Below are 23,726 nucleotides of genomic sequence, written 5' to 3'. Positions count from 1 at the left end.
AAATGTCAAAATGCACTTCAAAGGATGATGAAGATCCATGGAAAACACAGGTGTAAAAACAAAACAGAAGAGGTGTCAGAAAGCTAATGGTAAAGGCAGTGTTTTCAGGACTTGTAGCCTCAAATATTTCTCCACATCTCAATGCAGACCCTGGGGAGCGTTGTGAATCCATCCACATGATCTGTCATGCTATTACTGTCAGAGCACTGCAGAGGTCTTGCACACAGTTTTTAGGTATCGTACAAGCCAGCTGAAATCCAAACCCTGCTGAATCCCAGTGACATCCAAAGGGGTTAGCTTGTGGGCTTAGACACACACATATACTCCACTAAAAAGGTACAAGGGAAGAGTTGATGCTCTAAGGTCTATTTTCAGATGGCAGCAAAGAACAAATGTCAAAGCATGTTTTTACTCTCTCGCTTTGCAGTCCTGCCTGCACCTGTTCTGTCTGACCTGAGTGTTTCAGCTGAGACCCCCCAGTTTGATATCACAGTGAAACAGATTCCAGAAAGCAATCATCTAATTCTACTAACATCCAGCTCAGGTTCAGATTAATACCTGCGCTGCACTTTGCAGATGGGTTTTACGTGCTTAGAAGTTAAGGCATGGCTTTTTCATTCAAAGCAAACAACATTTCTAAGAAGCTATTATTTCGTACTTTAAATTACGCTGCTACTATTCACAAGGTGTTTTTTGTTATTTTGCATTTTGGTACACTGGTGAACAGTGATTAGGGTACTGAAGTGACAAACCCAGAAACGGCTGGGAGCTGAAGGGAGAGCAGTACTTGTTAAGGTAGCAATCAAAGTATCTAGTCATGAGCCTCACAATAATTTGGTATTACCATCTTTAGTGTGTTTTCTTCCTAGGAGACTTTAAAAAGTGCCTGTTTTTTCAGTAAATCTATACCCAAAAGTATTACTCAACATGAGCAACATTTTAAGGACCACAGCTATTTTTTTTCTGGGAAATGAGGGACTGACCATCAGGATTTGCTAGCTAGCCACTTCAGTCTAGGCACTGGAAATCGGTTGATTTCTGAAAGACAGAAGTTGGACTTGGTGAGATATTTGAAGGAGGAAGTGGTAAGGGCCTTGTGGAATACCCTCTTGAAAAGATGCCAACAAGTAAATTGTTGAAGAAAAAAAAAGTACAATGCATGTCAGATTTTTAATTACATGTCTATTTTCCCAACAAAGAAGTGCAATTAAAGTTAATCATTTCTATTATATTACACAATGCCTCCATTACTAATGGAATCAGGAATGCATGAAGGAAATGCACATTAATACATAAACACTCTTTTCAAACAGATGAATATTTTGTACTCCGAACACATTCAAATATAGCAGCGCTCAATTATGCATCACCCACTTTAGCACATAACTACGTCAAATGCCTTTGGGGGGTGTGGGAAGAAGAGAGAGAGCGAGGCTGTCTTACAAACTTCAGCGTCCCTAAAGATGTTCATTTGCCCACATGTCCTGAAAGCATCCAGGAAAGCATCCCCAGCTGCCTCTGACAGCTGTCACCCCAGTATACTTATGCATAAACCAGCGTGCCTTTCCACCTTCCTCTGAGCCCAAGAGCAGCCCCGCACATCAAATCCACAGTAGTTTCAGTATGTCGGGCAAATAATAAACAGTCTGAATAACAACAGAAAAGATCAGAGCCTTGTATAATTTATACAATCCAGTGCAATCTAATGGAATTTGAGGTACACCCGGTTATCAGGATAAATTTTGCTCTCTGGTGTCAATCCAGAGTAGTGCAATTGAATACAGAGGATTTAATGTCTATTTACAGCAGGTGTAAATAAGAGTAGAATTTTAGGTTTGATGGTTTTTTTTTGGCAATTACAGAATTGTAATTTTATTTTTGTGCTTTAATCTATTTTTATAGACTACTATGGCTCCTGCAATCACTGTCAAATTCTATCTTTGTGTATACCTGGTCCCTAAGACAAGATCTTGCCCCTTCGGATGAAGAAGGTTGCTCTCAAAATCAGCAGAGATGAGGCTGGTGCCTAGCTAGCTCTGTATGTAGCAATGGCATTCTTAGGAGCATCCAAAGGCAGCTTCCACACCTACAACATGTGACCTCAGTCCATCAAGGGCAGGGCAGATGCAAATGCCTCTGTAGCAGGTACTATTGCCAGTGCTGCACATTATTTGAGTGAAAAGAAAGTTAATGGCAATGCTCAACCACGCTGCCAGCTCTACTGCAGAAAATGACATTGAGATTTCATGTGTGCCCTGCTCCTTGGGCTGCACCTCTGAGGATTTAGCCTCCTGTCAAATTGCTTAAAAGCTGAAGATGTACATAAACATGAGAAATTGCCACACCGATTCAAAATACTTGCTACTTTAGTTCCTCTTACACCCACTCCCACCTCTTGGCAGGTGAGCATAAACTTCACATGAACATTTGTGCAAAAGGAAAAATTAATGACAATGGGTAGCACATTTCAAAGCAGTTTCTATGTACTTTTGGGAAAAGCTGCAATTTAACCAGTTCTACAAGATTCCATGGTTTTCCTCAGATGCTACAGAGCAGTTTCCCATATTTCTTATAGCATCAATCCAGCCATGAAGACATAGGCTGAGTTTAAAAATACACCTGGCATGCAACAAAACACTTGCAAAAACATTGCTGCTACATGATTCACCGAGTCACACATGTTACCCCAGAGACAACTGAGGGCCAAGAGAACAAACGTAGTTGTAATAAAATTACTTATTGAGCCCCCAAGGAAGACAATAAGCAAGACCTAACAGCAGGGTCTTTACAGCCAGTCTAGTATCTCCTCAACATCTCCTAAATAAACTATCATCAGAAATAACATCACCATCAATGATCTTCATTTTGAGGAACATGTGTGTCCATAGAACTACTTTGAAATGGCCGAGTTGCCAACCTAGAGAGAAGTAAAAACTGAAGGACACCAAAAAGGAGACAAAAACCTGCTCCAAAGCATAAAGGATGGGCTGGAATTATTCATGTATTTATACTCTTGTCTTGTTTGCTAGGGAGTTGAGCTCCACAGTGACATAAGTGCTTATCCTGACCATCAGGAAGATTCATGTTCAGAAAGGAATCACGTGCAAATGATCCCCTGCCTTTAACACTAGATTATAAAGAGCTGTTTATTTATTATGCTTTCCATATGGAATCATGAATACAGGCATCCTCATTTTGCTATACTAGTGTTACCCCTGCTCACCCTCTCAGCCTGTTATCCTAGGACAGGCTGTGCCTACAGACAACCTAGCGTCTGCCCAGGCACAATCCGTGTGAGCTGGGATGGTCTATAGCAGGAGTCCTCAAACTTTTTAACCAGGGGGCCGGTGTGTGGATGAAGGGGCAGGCAGCCATCTGCGGCTGCTTGGTTTCCCCCCCCCCCAACCCCCGGCAGGAGAAGGGGGTGGGGGGGGGGAGGTGGGCGCATGAGGGGTTCTGTAAATACCGGGGGTCAGATTGAGGACCCTGGGGGGGCTGTATTCAGCCCATGGGCCGTAGTTTGAGGACCCCTGGTCCATAGGATTAGGTCAGACACACCGTTAGGCCATGCAGGCACCTACCAACAGCCTCCATGCTGTGCATTTCAGTAATGCTCAACGCCCCATGCCACAAAAACTTCTGGACCCCAGGTGGCTCTTCTTTCTTCAGCAGAGGTACTGAACTATGTTCTCCAGTAAGCCACCTGCCTCAAAAGCATCAGCGATCTTCCTCCAGTAGCCATACAGAAGTCCAAGACTCTCCAAATAACTAGTACACACGACCACAAATAAAAATTTGTTCTTTATTCCTGTTACCACATGCTGGACAAGAAGCATTGCCTAAGTAGCAGTAAAGGACTCCTGGATTTTTTTTCTTTTTTCTTTTTTCTTTTTTTTTTTTTCCAAATCTATATTCCGGTAGAGATTTTTCTGTGACCACAGACAACCATCTAGGTCTAGCCCACTGGAGATATTTAGGTTCCTACTGAAGTGAACAGCCTGCACTCCAGAAAGGGAGCACACAGATGAGACAGTTTCTCCAACCTGGCACTCAGCCTGTTCCTTGGTTATTTCTGACAACACAGAGAGAAAGGAACCTCTGCACCAGTACTATGGCACAACATAGGTGCTTAGATAGCAAGAGGACCATAAGAAGAACTAAAATAAAAGGGTCATTTTATAAATATGCACGTAATCCATAGCACATACAAACATGATTTCATGCAACTAAAAATACGCGGTCATTTCGCTTCCATGTGCGATGGATGACCAGAAACTGGATAAACAGCTGACTGCGTGTATGAAGCACCTTAAGGCAGGTCAAAGGAGTCACACAAAGGAAAACAAAGTGTAAAAAGTATAGCTTTGCAAAGCCCAGCAGCTTGCTTCAAAGTTCCTAGGAACTGATTAATTGAAATAACTTATCCTAAGTTTTACTTTTATTTTGACTTTCTGCCAGTACAGACAATTAACAAGAAACTTTATGTCCTGGCTGCATTTTTCTTTAAGACAGGTAAAACCAAGTACATTCAAATGGAGCACTGACAGCTTTAACTGCTTTTACTGTGGTGATGAACCATCTTGGAAAAAACCCTGAAGAAGCAAATAATTTGCAGAGAAAATATATTGTTTTAATTTCAGCAAAGTCGATGCAAGCCCATAACCAATGCAGGACATCATTATCGAAGCTGTCTGAACTTAAATTACTCTTTTTGAAATAGCAGTTCCTGAAGAAGTGTGTTGTACCAAGGCAGAGAGAAGGGGAGAAGGGATGAATCCAAAACTGGTCATCTTTTTCTGTGAGCACCTCCGTTAGTAACACTGCCCCTCCTGCTCAACCCAAAGCCTACTTTTAGACTTTCATGTATTTATTTTTTTAAAGCTCAGATTAAACACAGAAGAACTCAAGGAAAACTTTCATTTACAGCAAAGCTAAACCATTCAAGCACTTAACTGCTTTCTACATGTTTCACTTAGCCACTAAAGATCTACCACTAGAAACGCTCCTTGACAGTCCTCAAGCCATCTTATTCCTTCTGAGCTGTCTCAAAACACTTCCACCAGACCTGTCTGTCCCCAAGACAGGCTTCTTTCTCTACAAGGCAAGTGGCAATGCATCAGCAACCTCTTAGCCAAGTATCTCTAATCTTCTCTGTGACCCCAGTTTTACACTGCAGCCTTAAATGATCCTTCAGATACTCCCACACAATACCACTACCACAACGTCTCTGCTGAGCACTAGGCTGGGCTGGCTTTTCCAGCTAGATTCCATGCAGCCCACAACTCTGCTTTCAGTCAGGCTTCTCAGTAGGAGCCTGACTGACTATTAGCTGCTGCGGGATGCCTTTGGTTAACCACTTCTACATAGAATATCAGCTGAAGATCTTGTGCAACAGGCAAGCCTACCCTAATAAACACATCATGAAACAACTAAGGTGACATAGGAAGACATTTGGGAGCAGTAAAAACAGCAGCTCAGTGGTATGAGAATTTAAGGAAGATGCTGGATTTCTTTCCTTTAAAGAGAGGCTCTGTAGATGGCAGTGAAGGGCGTGTAAGTGATGGGAAGTGTCCACGTGAAGAAGGATTTGCCAGTAAGGGAGAGGACATTCAGCAGACATCCTTGGGAGTGGAGCTGAACCTAAGCACTGGTTATCAGAATCAAGGATTCAAACTCTTCAGAAGCCTGCTTCATCCCATTAAAATATACACTTACCTGAAAACATGACTTAAAATTCAAGACACAGAGTGCTAACTATTATTGGAGAAGAAATGTTTTATGAGATTCCTTTCAGAAAATCAAAAGAGTACGAAAGAAAACGTACAATGGGACTTTCCAGCTAGCAACTGTTGTCAAAAAGCAGTATTCAGAGGAAAAAAAAAGTTTAAAAAATTACTTAATGGTTATAGTTGGGTCTGTAAGATATATTCAGACTTACTGAAATTCATTATTTTTAGCTACACATCCTGATTTGCATATAAACCCCCTCCAAATAGCACACAGTATCAAGGTAAGTTGCTAGCATCAAGCAAAAGAGTGTTCTTTTGCATAAATCAACAAGAACATCATTTAGCCTGGGTTTCTGAGTAGGCAGATAGTAACTGAAACTAATGGCCAAATTATGTCTTGATCAGTTTAAATTAAGTCAGGAAAATAAACATACAAATCTGAAACCCTCTAGAAACTAAGAATTCCTGTGTATGCGGATCGCAATGGCAATGCATGCAGTTTTCCTGATGATCTTATTAAACTGGTAAGCTTATTTGTTGAAGACGTTACAGAACACCTGCCAACGTCTTCAAAGAACACAAAACCTGAGCAGTGGCATTCTCTGGCAGAGACAGTTCTGTTCATTGCAGATGGTGCAATAATATACAAGCAGATTATTTTGACAATCTTAGCTATAACTATCTGAAATCCTTCCAAAAGCAAGACCTCTAGGTATTTATAAGTGTTGTCAAATGGAAGGTTTAAATGGTCTTGAAATGACAATTCTTGTTCATCAGTACATTACACGCTGCTCCTAATCCAGAAAAACCATCATGTTTAGAAATAGTCACATATTATTTGTATCCAGACTTAAACACACATGAACATTAAACAAAACTTCTTTTGGGTCAGTGTTCAGACAAAAAGATTGGAGAGATACAACCAAAGATGTTAAAAGGGTAAAGACACACACAACGGTACTACAATTCCAACCCCCCAAAATGTTTTCCCTTGTTTTATGAGCCATCGACTAGAAACCAAACCTTAAGAAAGATCAATTTGCAAGAAGCTGCCTTTGCAGTACAGCACGTCCTAGTACTTGCTCATAAGGTGAGGGCTAGTGCTTCGGGCTTAGGCCAGACAGGAACAAGCTAGTGTGAACAGTTAAACTCCAATCTTGCATAAAAATAGGATCTTAGGACTCACCAAAGCATTTACTCAGCATCTCAGGAGGGTTTGTCAGCTCATGCCGACTGCTCCCTGCTCGCGCCACTCAATCACTAGCTGACTTTGACTAGTCGATCTAAGTCTCTGTCGGGTAGGTCTCCGAGAAAAGCCATCACCAGAGCATAGACAGCACTGTGCCTTCAGAGCCTAGTGAAAAACTGTAGGCAGGGAGCTTTCTGGAATCAGACAGTTCCTCTCTCCCCTGTCCTTGCTTAGCTCAATTTAGCTGTTGTTTGGATTCATTTGTTTTCTAACTTGCCTCCGGGCTTTTTGTTACGATTACTGCAAACACAACACAGACAGTGTTTATGGGTCTGAAGTAAGGATTCACTGAGAATTATTTGTTTACAGTGTAGGTGTATCACACGCTGCTTTCTCACAGCCAGCCAAGAAAAAGGCACAGCTCCAAAAAGCTATGCCACCAGGCTGCTGGCCACCAAACAACGTCCTACTTGAAGCCTAACTGGCAGCGTCAGCAGCTGAAGCCAACAAGATGAACTTCCCAGACCATAAGTGTGACACTAGTTCAAGCCCACCAGTTGTCTTACAGCTATCTAAGGCTTATGAAAACATCAAGTAGTAGTTTCACCAGAGGACAGTATGAGTGTTCTTCTCTGGTTGCCACACTCTCATCCCAGGCCTGAAGGTTTGAGTCATCTTCGAAGGCAGTCAACGTACATGCCCCATGTGGGAACGAGTTATCAGGCTCTAAACCTAGTAGAGCTCTCTATCCTGCTGCCTTCACTGTTCCTGCTTTTCCTGCCACTGACACACAGAGCCACATAGATTTTGCCAGCAGCTGCAGAAACACTGACTTTAATTTGGCTGCAATCATTATGCCAGCAGTGAATGCATAACCCTGGTCCAACACTTGCCTCCGCTGCTTACCCAGAGGATGTTTTTTGTCTGGGAAAATTGTCCCCTTGGCTGTCCTCCCACTGCCAGTTCAGCTGCTCTTCAGCAATGTCTCCCCATTTTCTCTCAAGCACTGTGGTGTGAGATTTCTTCACTGCTAAGTGTGCTTTAAAATTCTTAGAACAATCCCAGATAGAAGAAGAGGGCAACCAGCCTTCTGAGCAGTCTTAATGGCATTTAGTGTCCTGGATTTATTAGCCCCATCCCTCCTCAAAGTTCTAACGCACCTTTGACATTTTCTATGTGGAAAGCGCAACGCCTCCCAGTTCTCTTTGCCAGCTTGCCTTGTTATACTGAGAGGAAGAAATACTGTTAACAACTCCATCACAGCACTTGGATGACTTCAGTGCTGCACCTCACAGATGATACAGAAAATAAAATTATAATTCACCATTTGCCACATGTAATAAAGGTCAAGGCTTTGACTGATACAGTCAAGAACAACTTGAGGATGGACAGCTGCTCTCAAAGGAGAAAAATCAGACTTTGCCAGAAGCGGAAGTGCTGTCCCCATGACCATCTTTTCACATCCACACCATTGATCCTGCTGCAGGAAACAATGAGAGGATGCCTCTCATTGGAGGATCAAAGAGGATGCCTGAACCCCTGGACATTAGAGGGCTACAAATGACACCTTCAGGCACGGACGCGCGTGGGGTGATGGAAGGATGAGGTTAGGCTGTCAGCATTAACCACACAGCCTAGAGCCATCCACCTTCAGACAATAGGGAGCTTTCTCGAAGTCCTTCCTCCCACTGGTTCCCTAGGCAATTTATTATGGATTCATCAATAAGCAGTAAAAGCTTATTGCCAATGAGTAGCTATTGAAGAGATTAATACAGCTTCATACAGGAAGGTCTTGTAGGACTCAACACAGTGGAGTGGCTAAACAACTCAAAAGTTTTTTACTGAACCGCAACATGTGTGCTGAAAGCCAAACATGCGATGCTGTAAAACCTTCAGTGAGATGGATGTGTGAGCTGGATCAACACATCATGAAAGGCCCATTATCAGAGGAAAGGCAGGGGGGAAATCAGTCTGACCATTCTTTCCACTTGGTTGTCTCACAAGTTTCAGGTTTTCCATTATACTCTTGTGGCTACTTTTAATAGAATTTGTGAATATGTTCACAAATAAGGAAACCTTTTATTCCCCTAGTTTGAGTTTGAGATAAGCTGAGGTATCAAACAGCATGTATTGCAGATAAAAAAAAAATCTTCAGAAAACTTAAGGAACTTCCATGTGAGCTCCTACAATATTTTGAAAGAAGTTCAGTTTCACTAAACAAAAGGTTCCTGAGTATGCGATAAACTATTTCTCAGCAAATAACAAAAGCAAGAGAAACTTTGACTGGTGGTCAACCAGAAGTGAAAGCAATAACATGAATGCAAAGAGCTGTTCAGAGTTCACTGAGTGGAGTGACAGAGCACAAGAAAATATTTAAAACACTGCACAGAGAAAAATGACGTTTTTAAACTGTGCTTTTTTATGTTTTGGGGTTATTTTCTGGTAATGAAGACTTAAAGAAGAGACTAGGCGTTTGCCAGCCACTGAAAAGTGGTACAATTTCAGCACATATTTCTTATTAACTTCTTTAATAACCCCTCTGAAGTTAAAAAAAAAACCAACAAACTCTGTTCTGTAAGCAAGTTTCAAACTAGTAATATGTCAGGGCAGGAGTGTGTGTAAAAAATTACAAACCATTCAAGCAAAAGTTTTAAAGCACAAAAGGTATGTAGCATTTCAGACAAGACTAAAATCAAGGACCATGTTCTGGACAACATCACATCTAAAAAGCGAAAAAGAGAGGCTTTTAAAAAATAAAAAAACCCTAGTTGTGGAAAAAGAAATGAGAATAGAAGGGAGTCCTGTGCACGTGAAAATCAAGGATAAGCCAGTGGTCAAAAGTCCCAGGCCAATGTGCCTACCTTCTGTCTGATTCTCCACTGTTCACCTAACCACCTGCCAAACTATGCATCCTAACATTTATTACATTTATGGCAATTATTGCTATTAATTGCCAATAACTGGGCACCTAATACCCCTCTTACCCAAAATAATTTGTGGGTTTTTTTCCTCCAAGTTTCTCAAGTACAACAAATGTGAGTAGGTGGGACTTCAAAGCCAAGTGAAAGTACTAACTCATCCCGTACAGCAATTGTACCTGGGGCGCCCAACCTCTCAGCGCCTCAGAATCCCATGGCATCGCAACCAAAGCAGCTACTAAACACTGGTTATGTCATTGTTTACATAAGCAGATTACAACATCATGGTCTCATCAGTTCAGCTATTGTGTCTTGTTAGCTTAACTAAATTTCAAACTCCGTAAGGAGCATCATTTCCCCCTGAAGTTATTAAAGGGTAGATTTCTTTTAATTAAACTCATTTGCATGACTAAATTAGATTTAATTACTCCCATTCATTTCACTAATACCTCTCTTTGATTGGAGAAAGGCAACTTTTCTAATTGCTTAAAACAGGACTCGGTGGGTCTTTCCCAGTATAAGCCAGCAAGAGGCAATAACAGCTCTACCACTGAAGGAGAAGAAACTAGTGCAGATTTTTGGGTGTTCAACAACTGGACAACTTTTTACTACTGGACATTTGTTGTGCATGATGCAAACTGACAGCCCAACAGATAAGTAGAATTATTTTCTTTATATCTGTATCATCTACATTTACGGCATGATTTAAAACAATTGAAAATTCACTACAAATTCTTCTCAAGTACCTCATACCTGATCAACAGATACCTGATCAAGAGACATACTAGGAGATAAACTGCAATTAAATTTGCTTCCCCTCTTTTTAGTTTTGAAATTTGGAGGAGGAAAGAAAAAAAAAATATAAATTTTGGAATTGAAGGCTCAACACGTTTTTACCAAGTAACAGTTATTCAGCTTTTTTGCCTGTCAGCCAGGAAGTTCACTACTTTAATTCTGATTTTTGTAACCACAACTTTTGACATTTAAAAATTTCACAATCAGGAGGTTCCAGGGGGCTGGCATGCATAGGTTTTTTGCCAAATCTGAGTGGGATCCAACCTAGCCTCCCCACTGACCCACCCCTGTTCCACCAAGGGAACCAAAAACAGACACATGAAGACTTCCCTTACAAGTTCTGTACAAAAATGACAAATATGACAAATGCTAGTAGGAAAAGGACACACTCTGGAGCCTCTTCATATAGCAGTCATTGCCAAATGGCATTAGCATGCCATAGACTGTCCCAGCAACGCAAATATTCCCATCCTTTCTCAGGGCACCCTTACTCCCAGAAAGCACAGAGAGCGAGCATCTTCATCAACTATTCCTCTCAGCTAGCCTTTGGCACAACGATTCACATTTTCGGAGACTGCTGTCACTGTAAAAATAGCCAGCACACTGCCATGGAAGCACAATGACATTTGTGGGTCTCAAGAAAAGGGGCACCATTACCTATACCGCAAAATTAAACTCATGGAGCTACTACCACCCTTAAAAACCCTGACCTGGAGTTGTAGAATTAAAAACAACAACAACAAAAAAATAAAAGCCATTTTTTTTGTCTCTGATCCTGTACCCCATTTTTCATGCCCTTTCTGATGATCACATAAGTACAAGCAAAGGGAGAAAAAGCTCAAATCTCTATTGGCATATTTAATAAAACAAATATTACACAAGTTGTCAGATTGGGAGTGGTAGCTATTCAAGGCATGAGGGAGAGACCAACTGCAATAAGCTTCAGAAAAACGTTTTAACAGAAGACAATGCCTGTTCCTCACATACAAAGTTATCTCAAGATAATTGCTATTTCCAGCACTGAACAGAGAAATACGGTGCAGAACACAGAAGTGAGATCAGTCTCCTAGGGTCTTGCACACATTATCTTACATGTAATACTTGCCTTCTTTTACAGCCGAAATAAACTTGCTAAGCTGTCCATGAAGCCAAAGTGTCAAAGACAAAATTCCTGCTAGGCCAAAAGAAGTCATCATGTTAAACTCAGCAGGACTGTCTGGCACAAACACTATCCCACCCCCCACCCCTAGTTCCATTCCACTAGTCATCATCTTGTGTTGTTCTGTCTCAGTAACAACTAAGCAAAAGAAATTACATTCAGAATTCACAATACACAGAATTTCTAGACCACTCCACATGTAACATCAGCGATTTCACTCATGCTAATTGTAATTTTGCCATTGGTGTCACTAGGAGCCAGGCTGGACATAACTTCCTGAACACACACAAAAAGGCTCACAACCCACATAGGACATGGCAGAGGCATCCAGGTTTTGTTCCACGTTTGTTTCTACTAAAAAATCCACATATTTACTTGCAGCAAAAATGGATACGTATAGCTGATACATGCTTTCTGTCCTCAAGTATTCCATAGACTTAAAAATACTATGTATAGCCAATTAAATAAAACATACCTTGCTGAAATAATACAGCCTATAGAAGACATCAGCAGGAAATTTTAGGCAGAATTGTAAGGTCTGAAATGGAACAAGTGCTCCAATTCTAGGCAACGCCAACACTGTTGCATATTAGCTCACTAGATCAAACGCAACCCCCTAACTTCCTTACGTTTTTTGTTTGGTTCCATTAACCAAAATCATAATCCACCACAGTGGCATTCTGACAAAATTTGAACCCATCGTGAAGAACAGCATACCTGATCTTTGTACAAAACACAGAAATTAACACCTCTATTTAAATAGTAGTAAAGATAGTTTGCAAAACACAATCTTTGTGCTTCACAGAATAGAGTTAATGATAATTTTGCAAATTAAATCATCACACTGATATTTTCTCAGATGCACATGGATGCAGAATGCCATCATGCTTATAGGAGTGCATTTTAAGATATCCTAGTTCAGCTGAGGTGAATGAATTTGATTTCTGTAAGACAAACACAAATCTACTATTTGGCACCAGTTCCTTTCATTAGATACAATTCTTCTGCCCCCTTTCTCAACATGTAAGTAGTATTTATCCAACCACACATGATGTGTGGCCTAATTATCACTCTAATATTTTTCAGGAAAAAAAAATTAGTGTAATTAACAAGGAAATAAGAAACAAGCTCCCCTCCCCTGCTTTTTTTTTTTTAATCAGGTTCAGTAGTCATCACAGTGGTTGGAATAAAATATGATAGTTTGATTCTTTGCCAGTACTTAATAGATTCTGAAATCCATTAAATCTTTCAAAATAAAATCTTTACCATTTTTCTGGTCACTTTTCCTCCTCACCCCTCAAGTAATCTTACTATCTTCTAAGTTTCTCCATCACAAAAGATTTTGAGTAAACAGTGTTCATCAAAAATCAAGCTAAAATGTCTACTTTTCATAGGAGAAATGATCTGAAATAAGCACATGGCAAATCTAATCCAGGCCCATAGGAAACTGTATTTTTGGTGGGCACAGAAGGGGAACTTCAGGTATGCACAACTAGAGAGAAAGGCAGCAGAAGGCAGTGAAGAGACTTCAGCTAGCTTCAGGAGGCTAAAGATCAATCCAAGAGCATACGTTACTATTGTACACATACACAATCTAAGGGCTTGAAGCTATGCATATTCCTTAGGGTGCATTTCCCAACATCTGTGCAAAACAGTGTCTTCCCATTCAAATATGTTTCTAGTCTAGGATCCAATTTTGAGTTTTAGGTTTTATGTTTTCAAAGTTGAACCACAAATGCAGTAGAAATAAATTATGAGCTTCTTCTGAGGTAATGCATCACAAGTGGACTAAATGACTGACATTTCAGAAAGTTAGTTCTGCTCAAGACTGGCTCTGGATTTGCCTACAGGTCTTGAGTCCATTTTTGCCCCAATTTTGCGTTTATCTTAAAATCTACAAACTGTTGTGGATTGAGATTATATCGCAACCAATCTTCACAGCACAGGTTTCCATCTACTGAGGACTTTAGCTGGCTGTATTGTCTGCTCTTTTGCACAAGAAACAGCACACCACCAGAGAAGAAAGAACATGCTTTGTTTGCTGTTTGAGACTATTTGTCTACTATTAGAACTACTATTAGTACTACTAAAGAACAATATGTCTACTATTACACAGATCCAAAACAAAAAAAATACCATCATGGCTCCTATTTCTGTTAGCTTTCCCTCTGTTCCAGTAGCCCCTTTATCAAATGTAAAGATTTGAGGAGATATTTCAACTGCAAGAGACTTGTCCTCAGCCATACAGAAGCCCTTAGCATTTTCAGCTGGGCAAAACATAGACATCTGGTGCATGAGCTGGTATGCCTGGATTCCCATCTCAGAGGTAGTCCAGGAACCCGAGCTCCCAGCTGTAGCACATCCCTTCCTAGCCCCACCGCAAGCTGATACCAGCATTTTGTAATCCATTTTTAAGCAACAGTCCTCTTTTGTACCCTTCCTTCCCTCCAGCACAAGACTGTAGCACAAACACTAGTTGGGTGAGGGCCTCCTACCATTCATCCATTACTAGGCAAGGTTCTTCATTTGCGTTTCATAGCTCTGTTGTGGCATTCATCACTGAAAGAACCATGTTGACCACTTCTGATAGGTATTTGTAATGGTAAAGGGCTGCCTCGCTCACCCTGAATATCACCGTTTCTTCCCCATGTAGTATACATTGTTATCCTTGCGTTAACACTGAATACAATTAAGGAAGTTAACATGCGGAAGGATATGTAGGAGAGGAAAAGAAGTCTAGAGGAAAAAAGCAGTAACTTGCCATTAGCAACCATTGCCCTGTTACCAGCAATAGTAACCCCCTGTTCCCTCTGTTTGGAACCACTGGGGATTTGCTCAGCAATTCTGAAGATACTTCCTTCCTTTTCATCAAGTAGATACCACCCCTTGACTCTGATCTCAGGGATTTCTGGACAAAAATAAGGCTGGAATTATATGCTTATGCAAAATTTTACTGTCACACTTAGGAAATCAGTTGAGAACATGGTTCATTTCAGGAATACCATGCCATTACTCTCTAAATCCTATGTGGGAGAAACAACTTTCTTGGTTCTGTTTTCACATGAAAAATTCTGAATGCTTTTCTCACAACCAGGTTTCCCCTATTTTTACAAGATTAAAGGTTGGTTGCATCAATCAGTCTGAAGATCTGAGTCTGTTCTTACTTCAACCAAACTACCGTAATTCCCCCAAACTGAATTGAAAATGTGAGTAAGCATCCAAGTGTTGAATCATCAAAAAAAGAAAAAAAGGGGGTGGGGTGGGGTGGGGTGGAGGTGTTTGGAGGTGGGGGTGTTGTTAACATCAAGTAAATGTCTCAGCATTGCCTGTCAAGAAATACCTGAATGACTTAAGGTCATTTATGTCATACACTATGTAGGCAAGCTTTGTATTTCTGAACAGGGAGGAGGTCTGGAAAATGTAAATGTCTCTATGAGATTGGAGTATGTCTTGAAAACTTCGATCTAATCATGCCCCTAACAAATGCTTTTGCTGTCGAGTAAGGAGAAAAGAAAAAAGTGCTGTTTAAAATGTTTGATAATCTGACAAGGCCATAAGGCTTAATGGAATCAATGATTACACACAGATGGATGATTAACTCTCGAGGTTTAATGTTAAAAAAAAGAGTGCTGGATTGCTACTTAATGGAATTACGCTGCCCATATGGAAAAGAACTATACCCTGACTATACCCAGAATTATGGAACAGGTGGTAGATCTGGGCAGGACTGCTTGGAATGCACAAAAGCATTCTGAACTTGTAAGTGCCAGAAAAAAAAAAGAAAAAAAAAAAAAGAGGAAAAAAAAAAAGTCTTTCAAACTGTGTTAACTTTCCGTGTCTGAGAATTGTAAATGGCAAAAATTAACAAAATGATCCTCAAAGCCCCTTGTTTCGAGAAACAATCCTAGCAGTAATATTTGCCTGTGTGCTGCAGCCTTGCAACTGTTAAAAATACCCATGTGTGATTAAGGAACGTTGTTGAACTTGCACATGACAGTAGGTCTTCATTTACAGTTTTACAGGAATGCTGTAATCTGCTGTGTCGAGCCTATGTGTACACTAGCTCCACCGCTTCCCTGAAGAGCTCCAAAAAGTTCACCAGCTCCACAGCAGCAGATCCTGAAAGGACAGTCTATTGCTGTTGGAGTGCATCCTACTCTCCCCAGCAGTTTCTTGCTTAGAAAGAAAGAATCCCAAGGCCACTGTAGAGGACAGCACACTCTGTTTTACACTTTAGTGTGACACTAAAGGATTGTCTCTTTCTGGAAAGAATCCTGTATGATTCTGTTCTCAGTAACAGCTGTGACCCCTCATTCTCCATCCTGAATGTAGTTAAAAGTAAGCTATCTCCTAGCCTTTGCTTCTATTGCTTGTCTGATGGCTCTTTGGCTTGCTGAACACCTTAGTGCACCAGCTCTAAAGAACCTCATTTTAGACAATACATCCAACAATCCAAAATTGTTTGTGGGATCCCTTCATGAGCTGTGGTAAAGCAATCCTCTACACATGCCACACCTGAAATCATCATCCTTGATAAGATGATCTGCATCCCAGCTTCCACAGCAGTGGAGTCACCATTCCTTACCCCTTTTTTGCCTGCAAGCAAAAATTTCCTTCTGTTGTTTTCCCTGAATGAACCAGTCTGCTGGGGTCTTATCTGGTGGTTCGTGTACATGTTTTATGAAGTCTCTCTGATAGTTCTTTTGTAATCAAGGTGGCAAACCAGCACTTTGAAAACCTTTGTTCCATTCCTGCTATGCCACAGACCCACCATAAACTCTCCTCTCTGTACCTTGGATGAAAAGTACTTTGTACAAGTGAAGTAGCGTTGCCAAAAGCTTCTGTCCACAAGACTCAGAAGGCAATCCAGCTAGAAATCAGATCTGAGTTTGTGGTGGAATAGCTGCAGTGGTCTCTAGAACAGAGACAGGACTAGGGATTATGAGAAGGGTAACTTTTGCAAGATCCATTTCAAAGGCAAATTTGGTACCTAGGCATCCATAGTCTTGCTGGATTGAATGAGTGTCACTGGTACATTTACATAATAAACACACATAATTAAAATGGCATAGCTATCCAGAAGGATCTACTTATTCCACACTAAGAATAGCTTGCTTGTTCAGTTCAAACAATTTCTAAAATGACATCAACTAAATCAGAAAGAAAATATTTTTTAAGTGAAAATACAGTAGTCCACAAAATAATGTTCCTAAAGAGGAGGAACTTTAAATTCACACATCATCCTGGTAAAACAGCTCCATATGGAAATACTCAAAGCCACACTTAAGCTTTGCAAGCCCAGTTAGAAGAAAATTAGGCTCTAGACCTAAACTCATTTAAATTTTGAGACTGCCATAAGCAGGGGGTTAGCTTAACATATAGCTGAGGTGTGGTATGGAACCCCACAACCACTCTTCCTTTCCCTGAGCCCCACAGTGGCAGCAGGCAGTCTGGTAGCAGTCACCATGCGGCTCCAGCAAGTCCCAGCCCCCACACTGAAATCCACGTGCCTTGGGCTGCCCATTACCACGGGCTTTCAAGCCTTTTACACAGGTGGTGCAGGGCATTTTCAGAGACGATGAGCTCTTGCTGTTTCCCCCCAGTGTAAACACCTAAAAGGACTAGTTGTCGTAAATGACCACTCAGAACATACTGAGGGTTGTTTTTTTTCCCCCATATAATTTATTCATGTTCTTCTGTAACCAAGGAAACAGAAGGAGTTTTTTTCTCTCATCCAACATTTGCTCTTCAGGGTTGGGGTTTTTTAATCTGTAGGGTCTAACAGTTGTTTAAAACTGCATGCCAAATTACATCCAAAGAAGGTCAGCATTTCAGACACAGAATCAGAACGAAAGTCTCATTTCTTTCATTACCTGTATCCCTAGAGCTCCCAGCACCTAGGATGGTCCTCTCCTATCTTACCTATCTCGAGTATTTGAAGTACAAGCTTTTCCAGCAAGTAGCCTTTCATTATCTGTTGGCCCCAACATAACAGTGCACCTGTCTCAAATGGTAAGACACACTGTCAGAGTCACTCAGGCTAACCCAAACGTGGAATTGCTCATGCACGTCCATTAACTGTCTACCTGGTAGTCATGGACTGTTGCAGTTTGAGTCCAAATCAGTTTTCCTCACACAGGGCACCAATTGTCCCAGCACCAGCAAAACTAGAAGGCTGCAACAAAGCTTTACTGTGGGTCAGATTCTACTGTCCGTGCTGGTTTTCCATCCTCCAGAGGCCAGACCACACTGCTTCTTGTCACTGCTACACGTGGGTTCTTCCTTCTCTGAGCATCTCCTCCTCCATCCGGCCTCCCTCTCCCATGCTCCTCAGAGCTGTTTAACCACTCTGTAGCAGGAACAAGCTACAGCTGCACATCATGTCAATCAACCCACTGCCTTTGAAGCAAGGCCACAGCTGCATATTATCAATGTTAATCAGCTCACTGCCTTCATTCCTCTACAATGGAGTTGCTTACTGCCCTCCTAGTAATGATGGCTGCATGGAGTCGTTAAGAAGGGCTCTATCCCTCCAAATGCATTTCTATACGGCAGTGCAATAGGGCTCACAGTAAACTGAGCAGTAACAGAGGTAAGAGTCCTGCTATCTTGTCTCAGCCTGGCTCTACTCACGCCAAGCAGTTTAACTCCAATGACCTAAAACACCAGCTGTGACACTGCTTTATGGTACCCTCTTTTTTAGTGTTCTTCAAGTCCTTGGTGGGGATGATCTCCTGGGCTGCAGCTCTTTCCCTCATTCCCTCCCTTTCCTATTCTGTGGGACCCTTGGTAACTTAACATCACGATTCATACACCGTCACCACTTCTGGTGTGAAAAACAACCCATTTGCAGTTCACATCATGCACCAAACTTCCTAGGTCTACCTCAGACAACTTGCTACCTCCTTGCCTGCCTTCTTGATGAACATACCACACTATTGCATCATCACATCCATTTCATTTTCTTAATTCTCCCTCCCTCTATTCTAGGCATAAAGGTATGCAAAGCCTGCAACATTTAACTCTACTATTGGTATTTCATGCAAGCAAGCAAGGTTCGAGAGGCCCCACAGGCAGGATGCCGTGCATAGACACACAGACAAAACTTCTTGGCCCAGAGAACAAGGCAGAGAAGTGATGAAGGGGTGGGAGTGCTCTATTACAGAAGGGGAAAAGAAAGACCAGAGAAAACTGAGCACCTTTCCTAGCAGCCCGTGGGGAGAAAGTCTGGCAGCTAAAGCAACCTTTCTAAAAAGGCATGGCATCTGCTCCTTCACAATGCAAACAGGATGGGTTCTTCAGTGTAAGGTAATTCAAGAGAGGGAGTCTTTTGCTGGGCAGGTAAGATTCGTCTGCTTCTGCAACTGACGGGGAAGCCAGGAACACCCAGTGCTTGATCCTGTTCAGTAGCCCAGCTTCATACAGGAACAAAATGAGATAATTGCGCATTGTGTTCCCCTAAGTGCTGAGCAGCACCGCCTTGCCGTGATCTGAAGCAAAGCGTGCTGTGCAAAAGCCCCAGGAGAGGCTGTGACTGCCAGCAAGGTCTCCTTCCAAAGGCCCTTGCTGACAAACTGGAAATGCAAAATCTCCATGGCCAGCTACTTCAACTTACTCCAGCACAGAGCAGGAAATAATCATAGCTCTGGCTATTCTTCTTACTTCCCCGCCTTTGCTCCTGGGACTGAATCTTTTTTCTAGGACAAAGAGGCAGCCCCAGTGATAGAACAGAAAGGCTTTGTTCTCTAATATTAAGGAATTCTCTAATATTAAGCCTAATACTACCCAATGCAACACAACCCCAGCAATCACTGCCCAGTCTGGTGGCTTCTACTGACCTAAACATCAGCTGCACTATTTGCGAGGCTGGCTTACCCTACCACCCTGAAAAACAAAGCAAAAAATCCATCATGGTTTCAAAGATATGCCAAGGGAGATGCAAAAAGTCATAAGCAGAATTTGAACTTAAAATACCAGGGAGCTTTACATGTACAAAACACAGACCATGTGATGCAGTAACTCATTTGTTTCTTATCATTCAGCAATTCCGACAGCAGTAACTGGCAGTAGAATTACGGCACAATGTCATCCTTACGGAACATAGGGTACTCTCAAATTAAATTGGTACTACTTCTGTGCTGCTATTAAGATGACTTATTTGTTTCTGATTAATTAGGTTTCAGCTTCTTTCTTTTTGGCATTACATTTTCCTCCTGTTCACTCTATCTGGACAGTCTAGGTCTGTGTTGGCACAAATCAGTCACTGTAATTCTGGATCAGAAATCTGTGGCTTTGATGAACCTGGCTTCTGGTTCCTGTCAATCTCTATTGCAGAGCATCATGAGACACACAGACATACAGACTCGCACACACATATACAAAGTGAAATCTCTGCAAAGGGGGTGGGGGTGTGGGGGGAGGGGGGGAAGGCAGCCATGACAAGGTTGGCTTTTTTGGAACCACACATAGGTGCCAACTAAAGGTCCTAGCAGCTTGTCTGCCAAAGCTTACAAAGCTATGACAAACATTTGTCTCCTTGCTCATTTGAAGGCCTCATCATTGCTGGAGTGCTGGATCGCTGCAGGAAAAGGCTGGGAGGGAGGGCAGAGCTTCACCCATGCAAACTGTTGCTACACCTCTGAAGCCAGTGGAGTTATGGCAGTCAAGGATCTGGCCATCAGTATGTTTGGCAGACAAACTCAGCTGAGCCTGCAATGCTGTTAAATTGTCAGTCTGACACTGCTTTTACACAGCAAGAAGAAACCATGAATGAGGAATTAAAACTAATGGAGCTGTAACAATTTAAGGGAGAGAAGAAACTGAGGTATTTCACATCGTTCCATGTGAAATCATGTAATGCTTGGAAATTGTGCTTTTTTTTTGGCAAACAATATATGGGGTCTCTAATGCGCAGATGGAAGAGCAGCTTATATTTAATAAAATAAAATTTGACATTCGTGGCACATTATCATATACAGTCATACATTATGTATGATATAGACTTGGTATAGTTTACACACAGTCTAAACGTTTATCCTACAGATGGACAGGGAATTAGAGGGATAATAGTCTACATTATAAGAATGTTCCAAATGTGTGCTTTTCCAAACACAAGTTATTGGAAAATTGGTTAGAACTAGAGTACAAACCATAACGTTTCTGCAATTTCCATTTTCATGTGCTCCCACCAGCCTATAGAAATGATCCCAGCAAATTAAGGTTCTTCTAAAAACAGAAGCCATGAAATTTTAAAGTTTAGGGAGGACAAAAGGGATCTACTTGAAAACAGTATTTTCCACCAACCCTCCTGCATTTTTTGCTCAGCTTGATAAAGAAGGCAGGCTTGTCACCAATGACTGTTGCTCATCGCAGGGTTCATAAGCAAGCACATAAGCAAGCAAGTTCACAACACAGCAAGTAAGACTGACCTGCGCACCATTCCAAGCTACTGCTAGCATCACAAGTACCACTGCCTGCTTCAGCCCTTATGCATCTTCTCAACCAGGTCCTCCTCAAGAGCTGGAAGAATATATATTTGCCATGTCTATTAGCCAATGGCCAGGGAAGTTGAGTAATACCACACATTGCCTAAATACAAAGCTAAGTTAATGATTTCCTCTAACAGTTTTTAACAAAAAACTGAAGTGTTTTAAATTAGAAGTTCTACTCCTAAAGGTACCTTCATTTAGGAGAGGCAGAAACACATATCTTCATGCACAGAAGTAGAATACACCAGATTCTCTGGCTCTTTAAGCTGCACATGCCTATGTATAGCACTGCTGAGAATATTAAAACCAAAATATATACCCATATATTCTTTTAATTGAGCTATCGATCTTAAACTTTTATTTAGAGATACTGATTGCTATCTCTAGGCATGTACATTTAACAATGTACATATTCGTTCTAAAAAGCCACTTATTGGGCAGAACTTTATGTCACGTGAAGTAAAGCTTTTCATCCAAGTTCTGCCTAAAAACTTTTTCTGTTTTCAAGTAGAAAACACTGCCACATTTTTAAATGCTTAAACAACCTTGAACTGAATTTTGTTGTCTCTCACCCTATTCACAAAGTCCTTCAATAGCCATTTATAACTATGAGTCTCCATCAAATCATCCTCATCACAGAGCCACCCATTTTTCAAGATGGCTTTTGGCCTCATGTAGTTTCATTGAGAAATTACACATTTCTGGGTACATCCAACAAATGTTTCAAACTGGAATTTTCAATGTTTCCTTTGGCTTACTGGATTGCACAGTATTTAAAAAAAAAAAAAAGAAAGAAAAAAGAAACATTGTTTTTACAGGAAGAAGAAACCTTCAGTCGTTTCAGGGAAAGTTATTTTTTCTAAATCTAGCACTCTGATAAGAGAAAATGCACAGAGATGAAATTTGCTTTTAATGGAAGAAATCACTATTTCCCATTTCTGCATTGTTTGTTATTGTTTTGAGGTGCTTTGCTCAACTGTCTAGGAACCAGATATGTTAAAAAGTTGTCATAAAGAGCAGCTCGTTTGCCATTCCGAAGTAAGTCTGATTTACTGGGCCAAAATGCTGCACAGCATAATTTACTAAGTCCTTCTTGTTGTTTGTACTCCTTCATTTATGGGTTTGTTCACATTCATTTTTTTACTTCAGCTGTGCACAACCTAAATAGTATAGGCTTGTTTCTAGCATGTACATAAATCCACCTTAAAATTTCAGAAGGCACACCACGGCTCTGCACAGAGACTGGAAAATGTCACTCTCCATCTACATCAACTTTTTCAAGGCAGAGAACAACCAGAATCTTCTTGAACATGGCACGGTAATTCTAGATTGAGAATAAGCTTCCAGTGAGAAGGTACAGTTTCAATGGGAAATGAGAAGCCCTATTGAGAAGTTTTTCCACTGAGACTACAGAATCCCTGTTCACCAAGAGTTGGGCTGGAATCAGCTTCTCTTCTCACCTGAAGGTACGCTACCTGGCCACAAATTTCCCAGCTCTGTTTCAGATGATTTTGTTTTGCATAACAATACACCACTTTCAAACGACTAGAAAAGCCCTATAGCTACATAATAACTTCAAGAGTAACATTTTTTGTGGGATCTTACCAAAGGCAGCCCAGTGGCTGAAACTTTACTGAGACACACTGCAATAGTTTTCAGGAAGACAAACCATTGGCACCGTAGCAGCATCCTTCAACTGAATTTCTGAGGGGAAATACTTTTGATCCTCCAATTTCTGCTCAGTGTTTCTGAGGTAGCAGAGGACCAGCCCATGAAATTCTAGACTGAAAACAAACCCTAACTGCCAACTGCCTGGCTCAGCAGTAGGCAACAAAATTAACAGCACTCTCAATGAGCAGACCAAGAAGTTCGCTTTCTACTTTAGCACCAGAAGGATGCTTGACATCATCTACTCTGTTTCCTTGCAAAATACTAATCAGTCAGGCCTGAACAGAGTTTGTGCGACAGCGCTCTCAGTATTCTGTCCCCTGATTTGAATTTGTCTGGCTAAAATGACGAGGTCAATGCCAGACTTCACCTGTGCAGAGGACAGTTCATAACCCAGCAGAGTACTCTTACATTAAACACAGCCTACACTCACAGCACCAACAGCATAATACCAGGACTTTCTCTCAATCTCGTTTTTTCTACTGCATGAACTTTTTTATCAAGTCGGTAGTCCTGCAATAAGGCATTCAACTGATTTAAACATCATGTAATTAAATACATCCTCCTTATGGATTCAAACCTGCTGTCTGATCTTTTCATTAAATGCAACTTACCACTTGTGTTTCCCACCTTTTCCCCTGTGCACAGAAGAGGACAACGTGCAGCGCAACAGCCCGTTAGAACTTATTTCCTCACTGCAAAGGTACTTGCAAACCAAACCCTGCTTCCATAGGATGAAGCGGACAGATTTGAGTGCCAAGTCTCTCCATCTCCAGCCTC

Source organism: Falco naumanni, chromosome 1 (genome assembly GCF_017639655.2).
Source record: "Falco naumanni isolate bFalNau1 chromosome 1, bFalNau1.pat, whole genome shotgun sequence".
Classification (NCBI taxonomy): Eukaryota; Metazoa; Chordata; class Aves; order Falconiformes; family Falconidae; genus Falco; species Falco naumanni.
Note: the sequence above shows the minus strand (reverse complement) of the source record.